Genomic DNA, 15,015 nt, shown 5'->3' on the forward strand with positions numbered 1-15,015 from the left:
AGGGTCCTTGTCTTCACCCGGACCTGACTCGGCTGTCTTTGGCGGCGTGGCTGTTGAGACGGCCATGCTGAGGTCCTGGGGGTTTTCCAGCTCTGTGGTGCGTACCATGTTACGAGCTCGGAAACCGTCTTCCGCGAGGATATACCATCGCGTGTGGCATACGTTCTTCCAGTGGTGTCGACCGAGAGGTTATGCACCGCGGGAGTTTCGTCTGTCTCGGATTCTCGCCTTCCTGCAAGCGGGACTAGATCATGGGCTTCGCCTTGCTTCTTTGAAGGTAGAGGTTTCGGCCCTATCTGTCTGGTTTCACCGTAGGATTGCTACAATCCCGGATGTGCGCACCTTTATGCAAGGTGTTCTCCGTATTCAGCCGCCCTTTGTTCCACCTGTGGCGCCTTGGGATTTGGCTGTGGTCCTGAGGGCTCTCCAAGGACCGCCGTTTGAACCACTGGGCTCAGTGGATATTAAATGGCTAACAGCTAAGACTGTTTTCCTTCTGGCCGTTACTTCAGCCAGACGTGTTTCTGAGTTAGGGGCTCTTTCTTGTAGACCCCCTTTCTTGGTTTTTCATGGGAACAGGGCAGTGCTCCGCACTCGGCCCGAGTTTCTTCCCAAAGTTGTTTCCCAGTTTCATGTTAACGAGGAAATAGTTGTTCCGGCCTTTAACTCACCGGGTCTTTCCGTGGGTGAGGCCTCTTTGGATGTTGTGCGGGCCTTAAGGACTTATGTTGACCGCACTTCTTTGTTTAGGAAGTCGGACGCTTTGTTGTCCTCTATGGCTTCTGTAAAAAGGGTTGGCCTGCTCCAAAGCAAACTTTGGCAGCCTGGATCCGTATGGCTATTTCTGAAGCTTATCTTCATGAAGGCCTACCGGTCCCTCCTTCTCTAAAGGCTCATTCCACTAGGTCTGTGGGTCCTTCGTGGGCAGCTCGACGTGGTGCCTCGGCAGTTCAGATCTGCAAAGCTGCTACGTGGTCTTCTGTCCATACCTTCGTGAGGTATTACAGGTTTGACACCTTCGCCTCTCAGGATGCTTCCTTCGGGCGGCGGATTCTCCTTTCTGCACAGGAGCGTCCCCACCCTTAAAGGATACTGCTTTGGGACATCCCCAAGGTATCCTGTGGATACCCTATGGACCCTGAAGTAGAAAATATGAGATATGGTAAGAACTTACCCTTGTTATCTCTATTTCTACGAAGTCCATAGGGTTCCACAGGACTCCCGCCCTGTCGCACCTGTGCTGCAGATGGGCTTTGCTCTGGTCACCGGTTTTCCGTCTCCCTCTGGTGAGAATGTGATTCTTGTATGTGTCCAGATCTTTGTTCTCTCTCTTCCTTCTCCTCCTCCGGCCTATGGCTTGGTAACTAACTGAGGTGCCTTGGCCCGGGGGCGGGGTATAGGAGGGGGACCTAGTGCATCCTGGGAGGCTGAAAGCTTAACTCTTTGGTGCCCTGCGACTGACGTCACACCTATACCCCAAGGTATCCTGTGGAACCCTATGGACTTCGTAGAAATAGAGATAACAAGGGTAAGTTCTTACCATATCTCATATTATCATACGTTAGGGCAACCAGTGTTTTTATTTTTTATTATTAGAATATTTTTTGGAAGATTTAAAACTGAAGGACTGAAGAGACGTCTTTCATGATACAAGTGATGAATATGCTCAACTGAGGGAAATATGTTACGGGAAATGATTGTTATGGATTGTTAGCCCACCCTGTTCTATGCTTGCAGAGTGCAGGGGCATTGTTACAACAAGCTGCAAACAGTTCTGGCAATCAACCAAGTTGTACTGTAACTAGTTGGAGGGTTCGGAGAGCTCAGACTTCTGTATGTAGGAAACTTCCAGCACTGTGTTATACAAGTTTACATTATTTCAGCCAGAGTGGAGTCAAATGCTACACACACAATCTTTTCTAGTCAGAGGGCCACATAGGGAGTTTGCACTCATTGAAGGGGCCCACAATAAAACTTTACTTAAACATGTAAAATACTGTACCTACAATTCACTAGTGGAAAAGACCTTTCTCTCTAAAGGGCCAGAAGTGTATGCAATGCAAGTTATGTGGCCATCCCATGTAGCAGGGCATTCCCCTTCCTCCCTGTAGCAACACATTTCCTCACCTCTGTAGCCAGGGCCGTAACTACGGTAGTGCGACCTGTGCCAAGGCGCAGGGCAGGGTGGCGCTGTTCGGTCTTGTACATTTTCTGTTTATTATCATTCTCACTTGTAGTTTCCTCTTATTTCATCCCCAGCATCTCCTGGCCTCCCCTATCTCTTCCCTGGCCCTTCCCCATGAGGCCATGCCCCTTTTTTGGGTGTGTTATCTCCCTATTTAAAAAATAGGGGGGCGCCAATGCTCATTCTGGCACAGGGCACCAAAAAGTCTACTTACGGCTCTGCCTGGAGCAACACCATCACTGCCCCAAAGCAACACGTCCCCCTGTTCTGCCACAGTACTCTCTACGTGTGGCTCCCAGTACTGGAAGATCAGTAGTGGAGACATCAAACCGATGCAATACTCAGACTCTTAGAGAATAATTGCTCTTTCTGTGACATTAGAAATAACTCCCGAAACTGGGGAGCGCAGGGCCGGGGCGTTCGTACCTGCGCCAAAGGTGCGCATTAAAAAATGGGCATGGCAACATGATCTGTGAGGCCACGCCCCCTATTGTGCCTGTCACACCCCTTTCTCATGTGGTAACAGAGTTCCCCCCCTAACCGTGCCGCACTGTCCCGCTAAAATTGGATGGTTCGGAGCTATGCATTACATTTAGTAAGATATATATGTATATATATATATATATGTATGTATGTGTGTTTTTGCTTCAGACATGTTATTCAGAGCAGGATGCTATTGCAGTTGCAACTATGTCTTTTTGCGCAGCGCAACTGCATATTTATGCTAATGCTACAGCCGATGGGCTTTCCACTGATACGCCCACCAGCTGCATCTCTAATCCACGGCAAGAATGCTGGTTCTCGCGATTTAACCTGGGTGTTAAGGCGCGGTAACCAGGAGTCTCTGACTAAAGTGCCGTGCGCGCTGTTAGCGCTGGCAAGCAGCTGAGCACCCGGCACTTTTATCGGATTTCTCCTCGCATCCCCAGGGGGGTCCGAGAAGAATTCCTTTAGCCGCCCAACCAGCACGGTTATTCATCATCGCACTGAATTGAATTCGGCCCATAGTGAGGAGAGATCTCAGAAGGGAGGCTTAAGGGCAGGGAGTGGCCATACAATCATATTCACCAGGGCCGTAGCTAGGGTAGTGCGGCCGGTGCCATCGCACAGGGCACCACAGGTCAGGGGGCGCTACTCGGGCCTGTCAAATGTCTGTTTATTATCATTCTCACTTGTAGCTTCCTCTTATTTCATCCCCAGCATCTCCTGGCCTCCCATATCTCTTCCCTGGCCCTTCCCCATGAAGCCATGGCCCTTTTTTGGGTGCATTATATCCCTTTAAAAAATGAGGGGGGCGCCAATGCTCTTTCTGGCACAGGGCATCAAAAAGTCTAGTTATGGCTCTGATATTCACTACAACAGGGCTCGACAAAACCCGGGGGCCAGGTCGCCATGGCGACCAGATTTGACTGCCTGGCGACCAGGTTTTCAGCAACCCCCGGGCCCTGTAGTGCAGACCGCGAGCGCGGTCCACACTACAGAGTAACAAACATACAGCCGTCAGCGGTGGCTGTATGTTTGTTATAGCAGCCGATGAGACTCTCATTGGCTGCTGCGTCATTCACGGAGTGAGCCGGCTGGAGCTCACTCATGAGCTCCACCTTCCGGCTGACCCCGCAGCAGGTTTGGAGAGACGTCACGTCATGACGTCTCTCCCATAGTGCAGAGCGGCCAGGAGGAGCGGACAGCAGCAGTCGTTGGTAGGAGTGGGGATCAGGTAAGTTGCGTTTTTTTTGGTTTTTTTTAAGGGGCACTGCATAGGGAGGATGGCCGCTACTGTAGGGACACTGCATAGGTGGGGGTGGCCGCTACTGTAGGGACACTGCATAGGTGGGGGTGGCCGCTACTCTAGGGACACTGCATAGGTGGGGGTGGCTGCTACTGTAGGGACACTGCATAGGTGGGGGTGGCTGCTACTGTAGGGACACTGCATAGGTGGGGGTGGCCGCTACTGTAGGGACACTGCATAGGTGGGGGTGGCTGCTACTGTAGGGACACTGCATAGGTGGGGGTGGCCGCTACTGTAGGGACACTGCATAGGTGGGGGTGGCCGCTACTGTAGGGACACTGCATAGGTGGGGGTGGCCGCTACTGTAGGGACACTGCATAGGTGGGGGTGGCTGCTACTGTAGGGACACTGCATAGGTGGGGGTGGCTGCTACTGTAGGGACACTACATAGGTGGGGGTGGCTGCTACTGTAGGGACACTGCATAGGTGGGGGTGGCCGCTACTGTAGGGACACTGCATAGGTGGGGGTGGCCGCTACTATAGGGACACTGCATAGGTGGGGGTGGCCGCTACTATAGGGACACTGCATAGGTGGGGGTGGCTGCTACTGTAGGGACACTGCATAGGTGAGGGTGGCCGCTACTGGGGACACTTTGGGGGGGCTACTACTAGGGGAAATGCATAGTGGGGTCTACTACTGGGGTCACTGCATAGGGGGGACTACTACTGGGGGCAATGCATAGGGGGGGCACTAATTAAAGAGGCACTACATAAGGGAACCACTACTGGGGGCACTGCAGAGGGGGGATTATTACTGGGGGCACTGCAGAGGGGGGATTATTATTGGGGGCACTGCAGAGGGGGGATTATTACTGAGGGCACTGCAGATGCGGGATTACTACTGGAGGCACTGCAGAGGGGGGGATTACTACTGGGGGCACTGCAGAGGGGGGATTATTACTGGGGGCACTGCAGAGAGGGGATTATTACTGGGGGCACTGCAGAGGGAGGATTACTACTGGGGGCACTGCAGAGGGGGGATTACTACTGGGGGCACTGCAGAGGGAGGATTACTACTGGGGGCACTGCAGAGGGTGATTACTACTGGGGGCACTGCAGAGGGGGGATTACTACTGGGCACTGCAGAGGGTGGATTATTACTGGGGGCACTGCAGAGGGTGGATTATTACTGGGGGCACTGCAGAGAGGGGATTATTACTGGGGGCACTGCAGAGGGAGGATTACTACTGGGGGCACTGCAGAGGGGGGATTACTACTGGGGGCACTGCAGAGGGAGGATTACTACTGGGGGCACTGCAGAGGGTGATTACTACTGGGGGCACTGCAGAGGGTGGATTACTACTGGGGGCACTGCAGAGGGTGGATTATTACTGGGGGCACTGCAGAGAGGGGATTATTACTGGGGGCACTGTAGTGGGGTGATTACTACTGGGGCACCCCGTTAGTGGTGTGGCCATGGGGGTTGTTTGTCGGGGGTGTAGGTGCTCAGTAATGCTTCCCGGGGGGAAGGGGGGGTCTGGCTCCTACACTTTTATCCTGGCTCCTAAGTTTTAGAAAAATTTGTCAAGCTCTGCACTACAACATGTAGCAGAAGGGCTGGGCAATGATTAAGTGATTTGTAGCGAAACGCGTCATCCAGCAGTCACCCACTTAACTAGACAAATGGGCAGAATCCAGATCAGCATTCTGCACTCCCAGAAGTTTGGGAGCACTCCCCAATATTTGTGAATCTCCTGGACATATGGGGAAGTAGTGCAGTATGACTTGAACACAAGTAAAAAAAATGGCTATACATTGGATACAATGTGTTGTTAGCAAACCTGTGTACATAAGTTGTACTAGCATTAAAAACACTACTAAACACATACATTTTAATGCCAGTGGGTGTGAGATCTTATTGATATTCACTTTCTCCACTCCTGACAGTACAATAGTACAACCAGATTTATGAAAAATACACATAGATGTATAACTCAGCATATGTTTCTCATTTCCTTTCAGCCATATGTTGAATGTACATGTACTGTACTTCTGTTTGGAATGATGGGCAGGTGGGAGAGAAGCCTGTCAGAGCTTCCACCCCCACAGTCATTAATGTGTTTGTTGTACGGGCCTACCTGAAGTTTTATATTGGGGATCATTTTGAATTGAACTTAAACACAATCTGCGCAATTTTCCTGTTTTTTTTCCTATCTATTGCGCAAGAAGTTCTTCATCCGCTTCCATTTCCTTGCTCTAAGAGGGGCAGAACAGTGATTGGAGGGACGAAGTACAGTGACCACAAGAAAGGCTCCCAGGCATCGGTCAGGAGGTGGATCACAAGCTCAACCCTTGGTGTAAAGTTTGGATAGATAAAGACGACGATTGGCGGTCACTTCTAATTAGCTAAGAACTAGCTGCATTGTTACAATGATATTTGCAGTCGGCCTGCAGCAAGACAGCAGATTCTCATTTGATCTCTTAAAGGATAAAGATGTTTGTGTTTATTTGTGCTTAACCATAATTTCATTTTGTATTTTGTTTTAATTGTCCTTTAAATGGTAAATGGGTCTGAATAATTTATTACTAACACTGACCAGACGTACCGTATTGTGTATGAATCATGTACTGTATTTTTAGCATTTACTACTATCATTGTGCAGACATACTGTATCTCCTGGTGTAACCCAGGCGCATATACCACTGGTCTCTCGTGGAGTAACCCATACACATATACTACTGTTCTCTCCAGGTGTAACCCAGGCACATATACTCCTGTTCTCTCCTGGTGTAACCCAGGCACATATACTACTGTTCTCTCCTGGTGTAACCCAGGCACATATACTACTGTTCTCTCCTGGTGTAACCCAGGCACATATACTCCTGTTCTCTCCTGGTGTAACCCAGGCACATATACTACTGTTCTCTCCTGGTGTAACCCAGGAACTTATACTACTGCTCTCTCCTGGTGTAACCCAGGCGCATATACTACTGTTCTCTCCTGGTGTAACCCAGGCGCATATACTACTGTTCTCTCCTGGTGTAACCCAGGCACATGTACTACTGTTCTCTCCTGGTGTAACCCAGGCACATGTACTACTGTTCTCTCCTGGTGTAACCCAGGCACATATACTACTGTTCTCTCCTGGTGTAACCCAGGCACATATACTACTGTTCTCTCCTGGTGTAACCCAGGCACATGTACTACTGTTCTCTCCTTGAGTAAACCAGATGCATATACTACTGGTCTCTCCTGGAGTAAAGCAGGTGCATATACTACTGTTGTCTCCTAGAGTAAAGCAGGTGCATATACTACTGTTGTCTCCTAGAGTAAAGCAGGTGCATATACTACTGTTGTCTCCTGGAGTAAAGCAGGTGCATATATTACTGTTCTCTCCTGGAGTAAAGCAGGTGCATATACTACTGTTCTCTCCTGGAGTAAAACAAGCGCATATACTACTGTTCTCTCCTGGAGTAAAGCAGGCGCATATACTACTGTTCTCTCCTGGAGTAAAGCAGGTGCATATATTACTGTTCTCTCCTGGAGTAAAGCAGGTGCATATATTACTGTTCTCTCCTGGTGTAACCCAGGCACATATACTACTGTTCTCTCCTGGTGTAACCCAGGCGCATATACTACTGTTCTCTCCTGGAGTAAAGCAGGTGCATATATTACTGTTCTCTCCTGGTGTAACCCAGACACATATACTCCTGTTCTCTCCTGGTGTAACCCAGGCACATATACTACTGTTCTCTCCTGGTGTAACCCAGGCACATAAACTACTGTTCTCTCCTGGTGTAACCCAGGCACATATACTCCTGTTCTCTCCTGGTGTAACCCAGGCACATATACTACTGTTCTCTCCTGGTGTAACCCAGGAACTTATACTACTGCTCTCTCCTGGTGTAACCCAGGCGCATATACTACTGTTCTCTCCTGGTGTAACCCAGGCGCATATACTACTGTTCTCTCCTGGTGTAACCCAGGCACATATACTACTGTTTTCTCCTGGTGTAACCCAGGCACATGTACTACTGTTCTCTCCTGGTGTAACCCAGGCACATGTACTACTGTTCTCTCCTGGTGTAACCCAGGCACATATACTACTGTTCTCTCCTGGTGTAACCCAGGCACATGTGCTACTGTTCTCTCCTGGAGTAACCCAGGGACGTGTACTACTGTTCTCTCCTGGTGTAACCCAGGCACATGTACTACTGTTCTCTCCTGGAGTAAACCAGATGCATATACTACTGGTCTCTCCTGGAGTAAAGCAGGTGCATATACTACTGTTGTCTCCTAGAGTAAAGCAGGTGCATATACTACTGTTGTCTCCTAGAGTAAAGCAGGTGCATATATTACTGTTCTCTCCTGGAGTAAAGCAGGTGCATATACTACTGTTCTCTCCTAGAGTAAAACAAGCGCATATACTACTGTTCTCTCCTGGAGTAAAGCAGGCGCATATACTACTGTTCTCTCCTGGAGTAAAGCAGGTGCATATATTACTGTTCTCTCCTGGAGTAAAGCAGGTGCATATATTACTGTTCTCTCCTGGTGTAACCCAGGCACATATACTCCTGTTCTCTCCTGGTGTAACCCAGGCACGTATACTACTGTTCTCTCCTGGTGTAACCCAGGAACTTATACTACTGTTCTCTCCTGGTGTAACCCAGGCGCATATACTACTGTTCTCTCCTGGAGTAAAGCAGGTGCATATATTACTGTTCTCTCCTGGTGTAACCCAGACACATATACTCCTGTTCTCTCCTGGTGTAACCCAGGCACATATACTACTGTTCTCTCCTGGTGTAACCCAGGCACATATACTACTGTTCTCTCCTGGTGTAACCCAGGCACATATACTCCTGTTCTCTCCTGGTGTAACCCAGGCACATATACTACTGTTCTCTCCTGGTGTAACCCAGGAACTTATACTACTGCTCTCTCCTGGTGTAACCCAGGCGCATATACTACTGTTCTCTCCTGGTGTAACCCAGGCGCATATACTACTGTTCTCTCCTGGTGTAACCCAGGCACATATACTACTGTTCTCTCCTGGTGTAACCCAGGCACATGTACTACTGTTCTCTCCTGGTGTAACCCAGGCACATGTACTACTGTTCTCTCTTGGTGTAACCCAGGCACATATACTACTGTTCTCTCCTGGTGTAACCCAGGCACATGTGCTACTGTTCTCTCCTGGAGTAACCCAGGGACGTGTACTACTGTTCTCTCCTGGTGTAACCCAGGCACATGTACTATTGTTCTCTCCTGGAGTAAACCAGATGCATATACTACTGGTCTCTCCTAGAGTAAAGCAGGTGCATATACTACTGTTGTCTCCTAGAGTAAAGCAGGTGCATATACTACTGTTCTCTCCTGGAGTAAAACAAGCGCATATACTACTGTTCTCTCCTGGAGTAAAGCAGGCGCATATACTACTGTTCTCTCCTGGAGTAAAGCAGGTGCATATATTACTGTTCTCTCCTGGAGTAAAGCAGGTGCATATATTACTGTTCTCTCCTGGTGTAACCCAGGCACATATACTCCTGTTCTCTCCTGGTGTAACCCAGGCACATATACTACTGTTCTCTCCTGGTGTAACCCAGGAACTTATACTACTGTTCTCTCCTGGTGTAACCCAGGCGCATATACTACTGTTCTCTCCTGGAGTAAAGCAGGTGCATATATTACTGTTCTCTCCTGGTGTAACCCAGACACATATACTCCTGTTCTCTTCTGGTGTAACCCAGGCACATATACTACTGTTCTCTCCTGGTGTAACCCAGGCACATATACTACTGTTCTCTCCTGGTGTAACCCAGGCACATATACTACTGTTCTCTCCTGGTGTAACCCAGGCACATATACTACTGTTCTCTCCTGGTGTAACCCAGGAACTTATACTACTGCTCTCTCCTGGTGTAACCCAGGCGCATATACTACTGTTCTCTCCTGGTGTAACCCAGGCGCATATACTACTGTTCTCTCCTGGTGTAACCCAGGCGCATGTACTACTGTTCTCTCCTGGTGTAACCCAGGCACATGTACTACTGTTCTCTCCTGGTGTAACCCAGGCACATGTACTACTGTTCTCTCCTGGTGTAACCCAGGCACATGTACTACTGTTCTCTCCTGGTGTAACCCAGGCACATATACTACTGTTCTCTCCTGGTGTAACCCAGGCACATGTGCTACTGTTCTCTCCTGGAGTAACCCAGGGACGTGTACTACTGTTCACTCCTGGTGTAACCCAGGCACATGTACTACTGTTCTCTCCTGGAGTAAACCAGATGCATATACTACTGGTCTCTCCTGGAGTAAAGCAGGTGCATATACTACTGTTGTCTCCTAGAGTAAAGCAGGTGCATATACTACTGTTGTCTCCTAGAGTAAAGCAGGTGCATATACTACTGTTGTCTCCTGGAGTAAAGCAGGTGCATATATTACTGTTCTCTCCTGGAGTAAAGCAGGTGCATATATTACTGTTCTCTCCTGGAGTAAAGCAGGTGCATATACTACTGTTCTCTCCTAGAGTAAAACAAGCGCATATACTACTGTTCTCTCCTGGAGTAAAGCAGGCGCATATACTACTGTTCTCTCCTGGAGTAAAGCAGGTGCATATATTACTGTTCTCTCCTGGAGTAAAGCAGGTGCATATATTACTGTTCTCTCCTGGTGTAACCCAGGCACATATACTCCTGTTCTCTCCTGGTGTAACCCAGGCACATATACTACTGTTCTCTCCTGGTGTAACCCAGGAACTTATACTACTGTTCTCTCCTGGTGTAACCCAGGCGCATATACTACTGTTCTCTCCTGGAGTAAAGCAGGTGCATATATTACTGTTCTCTCCTGGTGTAACCCAGACACATATACTCCTGTTCTCTCCTGGTGTAACCCAGGCACATATACTACTGTTCTCTCCTGGTGTAACCCAGGCACATATACTACTGTTCTCTCCTGGTGTAACCCAGGCACATATACTCCTGTTCTCTCCTGGTGTAACCCAGGCACATATACTACTGTTCTCTCCTGGTGTAACCCAGGAACTTATACTACTGCTCTCTCCTGGTGTAACCCAGGCGCATATACTACTGTTCTCTCCTGGTGTAACCCAGGCGCATATACTACTGTTCTCTCCTGGTGTAACCCAGGCGCATATACTACTGTTCTCTCCTGGTGTAACCCAGGCGCATATACTACTGTTCTCTCCTGGTGTAACCTAGACACATACACTACTGTTCTCTCCTGGAGTAAACCAGATGCATATACTACTTGTCTCTCCTGGAGTAAAGCAGGTGCATATACTACTGTTGTCTCCTAGAGTAAAGCAGGTGCATATACTACTGTTGTCTCCTAGAGTAAAGCAGGTGCATATACTGCTGTTGTCTCCTGGAGTAAAGCAGGTGCATATATTACTGTTCTCTCCTGGAGTAAAGCAGGTGCATATACTACTGTTCTCTCCTGGAGTAAAACAAGCGCATATACTACTGTTCTCTCCTGGAGTAAAGCAGGCGCATATACTACTGTTCTCTCCTGGAGTAAAGCAGGTGCATATATTACTGTTCTCTCCTGGAGTAAAGCAGGCGCATATATTACTGTTCTCTCCTGGTGTAACCCAGGCACATATACTCCTGTTCTCTCCTGGTGTAACCCAGGCACATATACTACTGTTCTCTCCTGGTGTAACCCAGGAACTTATACTACTGTTCTCTCCTGGTGTAACCCAGGCGCATATACTACTGTTCTCTCCTGGAGTAAAGCAGGTGCATATATTACTGTTCTCTCCTGGTGTAACCCAGACACATATACTCCTGTTCTCTCCTGGTGTAACCCAGGCACATATACTACTGTTCTCTCCTGGTGTAACCCAGGCACATATACTACTGTTCTCTCCTGGTGTAACCCAGGCACATATACTCCTGTTCTCTCCTGGTGTAACCCAGGCACATATACTACTGTTCTCTCCTGGTGTAACCCAGGAACTTATACTACTGCTCTCTCCTGGTGTAACCCAGGCGCATATACTACTGTTCTCTCCTGGTGTAACCCAGGCGCATATACTACTGTTCTCTCCTGGTGTAACCCAGGCACATATACTACTGTTCTCTCCTGGTGTAACCCAGGCACATGTACTACTGTTCTCTCCTGGTGTAACCCAGGCACATGTACTACTGTTCTCTCCTGGTGTAACCCAGGCACATATACTACTGTTCTCTCCTGGTGTAACCCAGGCACATGTGCTACTGTTCTCTCCTGGTGTAACCCAGGCACATGTACTACTGTTCTCTCCTGGAGTAAACCAGATGCATATACTACTGGTCTCTCCTGGAGTAAAGCAGGTGCATATACTACTGTTGTCTCCTAGAGTAAAGCAGGTGCATATTCTACTGTTGTCTCCTAGAGTAAAGCAGGTGCATATACTACTGTTGTCTCCTGGAGTAAAGCAGGTGCATATATTACTGTTCTCTCCTGGAGTAAAGCAGGTGCATATACTACTGTTCTCTCCTAGAGTAAAACAAGCGCATATACTACTGTTCTCTCCTAGAGTAAAGCAGGCGCATATACTACTGTTCTCTCCTGGAGTAAAGCAGGTGCATATATTACTGTTCTCTCCTGGAGTAAAGCAGGTGCATATATTACTGTTCTCTCCTGGTGTAACCCAGGCACATATACTCCTGTTCTCTCCTGGTGTAACCCAGGCACATATACTACTGTTCTCTCCTGGTGTAACCCAGGAACTTATACTACTGTTCTCTCCTGGTGTAACCCAGGCGCATATACTACTGTTCTCTCCTGGAGTAAAGCAGGTGCATATATTACTGTTCTCTCCTGGTGTAACCCAGACACATATACTCCTGTTCTCTCCTGGTGTAACCCAGGCACATATACTACTGTTCTCTCCTGGTGTAACCCAGGCACATATACTACTGTTCTCTCCTGGTGTAACCCAGGCACCTATACTACTGTTCTCTCCTGGTGTAACCCAGGCGCATATACTACTGTTCTCTCCTGGTGTAACCCAGGCGCATATACTACTGTTCTCTCCTGGTGTAACCATGGCACATATACTACTGTTCTCTCCTGGTGTAACCCAGGCACATATACTACTGCTCTCTCCTGGTGTAACCCAGGCACATATACTACTGTTCTCTCCTGGTGTAACCCAGGCACATATACTACTGTTCTCTCCTGGTGTAACCCAGGCACATGTACTACTGTTCTCTCCTGGTGTAACCCAGGCACATGTACTACTGTTCTCTCCTGGAGTAAAGCAGGTGCATATACTACTGTTCTCTCCTAGAGTAAAGCAGGTGCATATACTACTGTTCTCTCCTGGAGTAAAGCCGGTGCATATATTACTGTTCTCTCCTAGAGTAAAGCAGGTGCATATACTACTGTTCTCTCCTAGAGTAAAGCAGGTGCATATACTACTGGTCTCTCCTGGAGTAAAGCAGATGCATATACTACTGTTCTCTCCTAGAGTAAAGCAGGTGCATATACTACTGTTGTCTCCTAGAGTAAAGCAGGTGCATATACTACTGTTCTCTCCTGGAGTAAAGCAGGTGCATATACTACTGTTCTCTCCTAGAGTAAAACAAGCGCATATACTACTGTTCTCTCCTGGAGTAAAGCAGGTGCATATATTACTGTTCTCTCCTGGAGTAAAGCAGGTGCATATATTACTGTTCTCTCCTGGTGTAACCCAGGCACATATACTCCTGTTCTCTCCTGGTGTAACCCAGGCACATATACTACTGTTCTCTCCTGGTGTAACCAGGAACTTATACTACTGCTCTCTCCTGGTGTAACCCAGGCGCATATACTACTGTTCTCTCCTGGTGTAACCCAGGCGCATATACTACTGTTCTCTCCTGGTGTAACCCAGGCGCATATACTACTGTTCTCTCCTGGTGTAACCCAGGCACATGTACTACTGTTCTCTCCTGGTGTAACCCAGGCACATGTACTACTGTTCTCTCCTGGTGTAACCCAGGCACATGTACTACTGTTCTCTCCTGGTGTAACCCAGGCACATATACTACTGTTCTCTCCTGGTGTAACCCAGGCACATGTGCTACTGTTCTCTCCTGGAGTAACCCAGGGACGTGTACTACTGTTCTCTCCTGGTGTAACCCAGGCACATGTACTACTGTTCTCTCCTGGAGTAAACCAGATGCATATACTACTGGTCTCTCCTGGAGTAAAGCAGGTGCATATACTACTGTTGTCTCCTAGAGTAAAGCAGGTGCATATACTACTGTTGTCTCCTGGTGTAACCCAGGCACATATACTCCTGTTCTCTCCTGGTGTAACCCAGGCACATATACTACTGTTCTCTCCTGGTGTAACCCAGGAACTTATACTACTGTTCTCTCCTGGTGTAACCCAGGCGCATATACTACTGTTCTCTCCTGGAGTAAAGCAGGTGCATATATTACTGTTCTCTCCTGGTGTAACCCAGACACATATACTCCTGTTCTCTCCTGGTGTAACCCAGGCACATATACTACTGTTCTCTCCTGGTGTAACCCAGGCACATATACTACTGTTCTCTCCTGGTGTAACCCAGGCACATATACTCCTGTTCTCTCCTGGTGTAACCCAGGCACATATACTACTGTTCTCTCCTGGTGTAACCCAGGAACTTATACTACTGCTCTCTCCTGGTGTAACCCAGGCGCATATACTACTGTTCTCTCCTGGTGTAACCCAGGCGCATATACTACTGTTCTCTCCTGGTGTAACCATGGCACATATACTACTGTTCTCTCCTGGTGTAACCCAGGCACATATACTACTGCTCTCTCCTGGTGTAACCCAGGCACATATACTACTGTTCTCTCCTGGTGTAACCCAGGCACATATACTACTGTTCTCTCCTGGTGTAACCCAGGCACATGTACTACTGTTCTCTCCTGGTGTAACCCAGGCACATATACTACTGTTCTCTCCTGGAGTAAAGCAGGTGCATATACTACTGTTGTCTCCTAGAGTAAAGCAGGTGCATATACTACTGTTCTCTCCTGGAGTAAAGCCGGTGCATATATTACTGTTCTCTCCTAGAGTAAAGCAGGTGCATATACTACTGTTGTCTCC

Source organism: Taudactylus pleione, unplaced genomic scaffold, assembly GCF_031769625.1.
Source record: "Taudactylus pleione unplaced genomic scaffold, aTauple2 ptg000490l, whole genome shotgun sequence".
Classification (NCBI taxonomy): domain Eukaryota; kingdom Metazoa; phylum Chordata; class Amphibia; order Anura; family Myobatrachidae; genus Taudactylus; species Taudactylus pleione.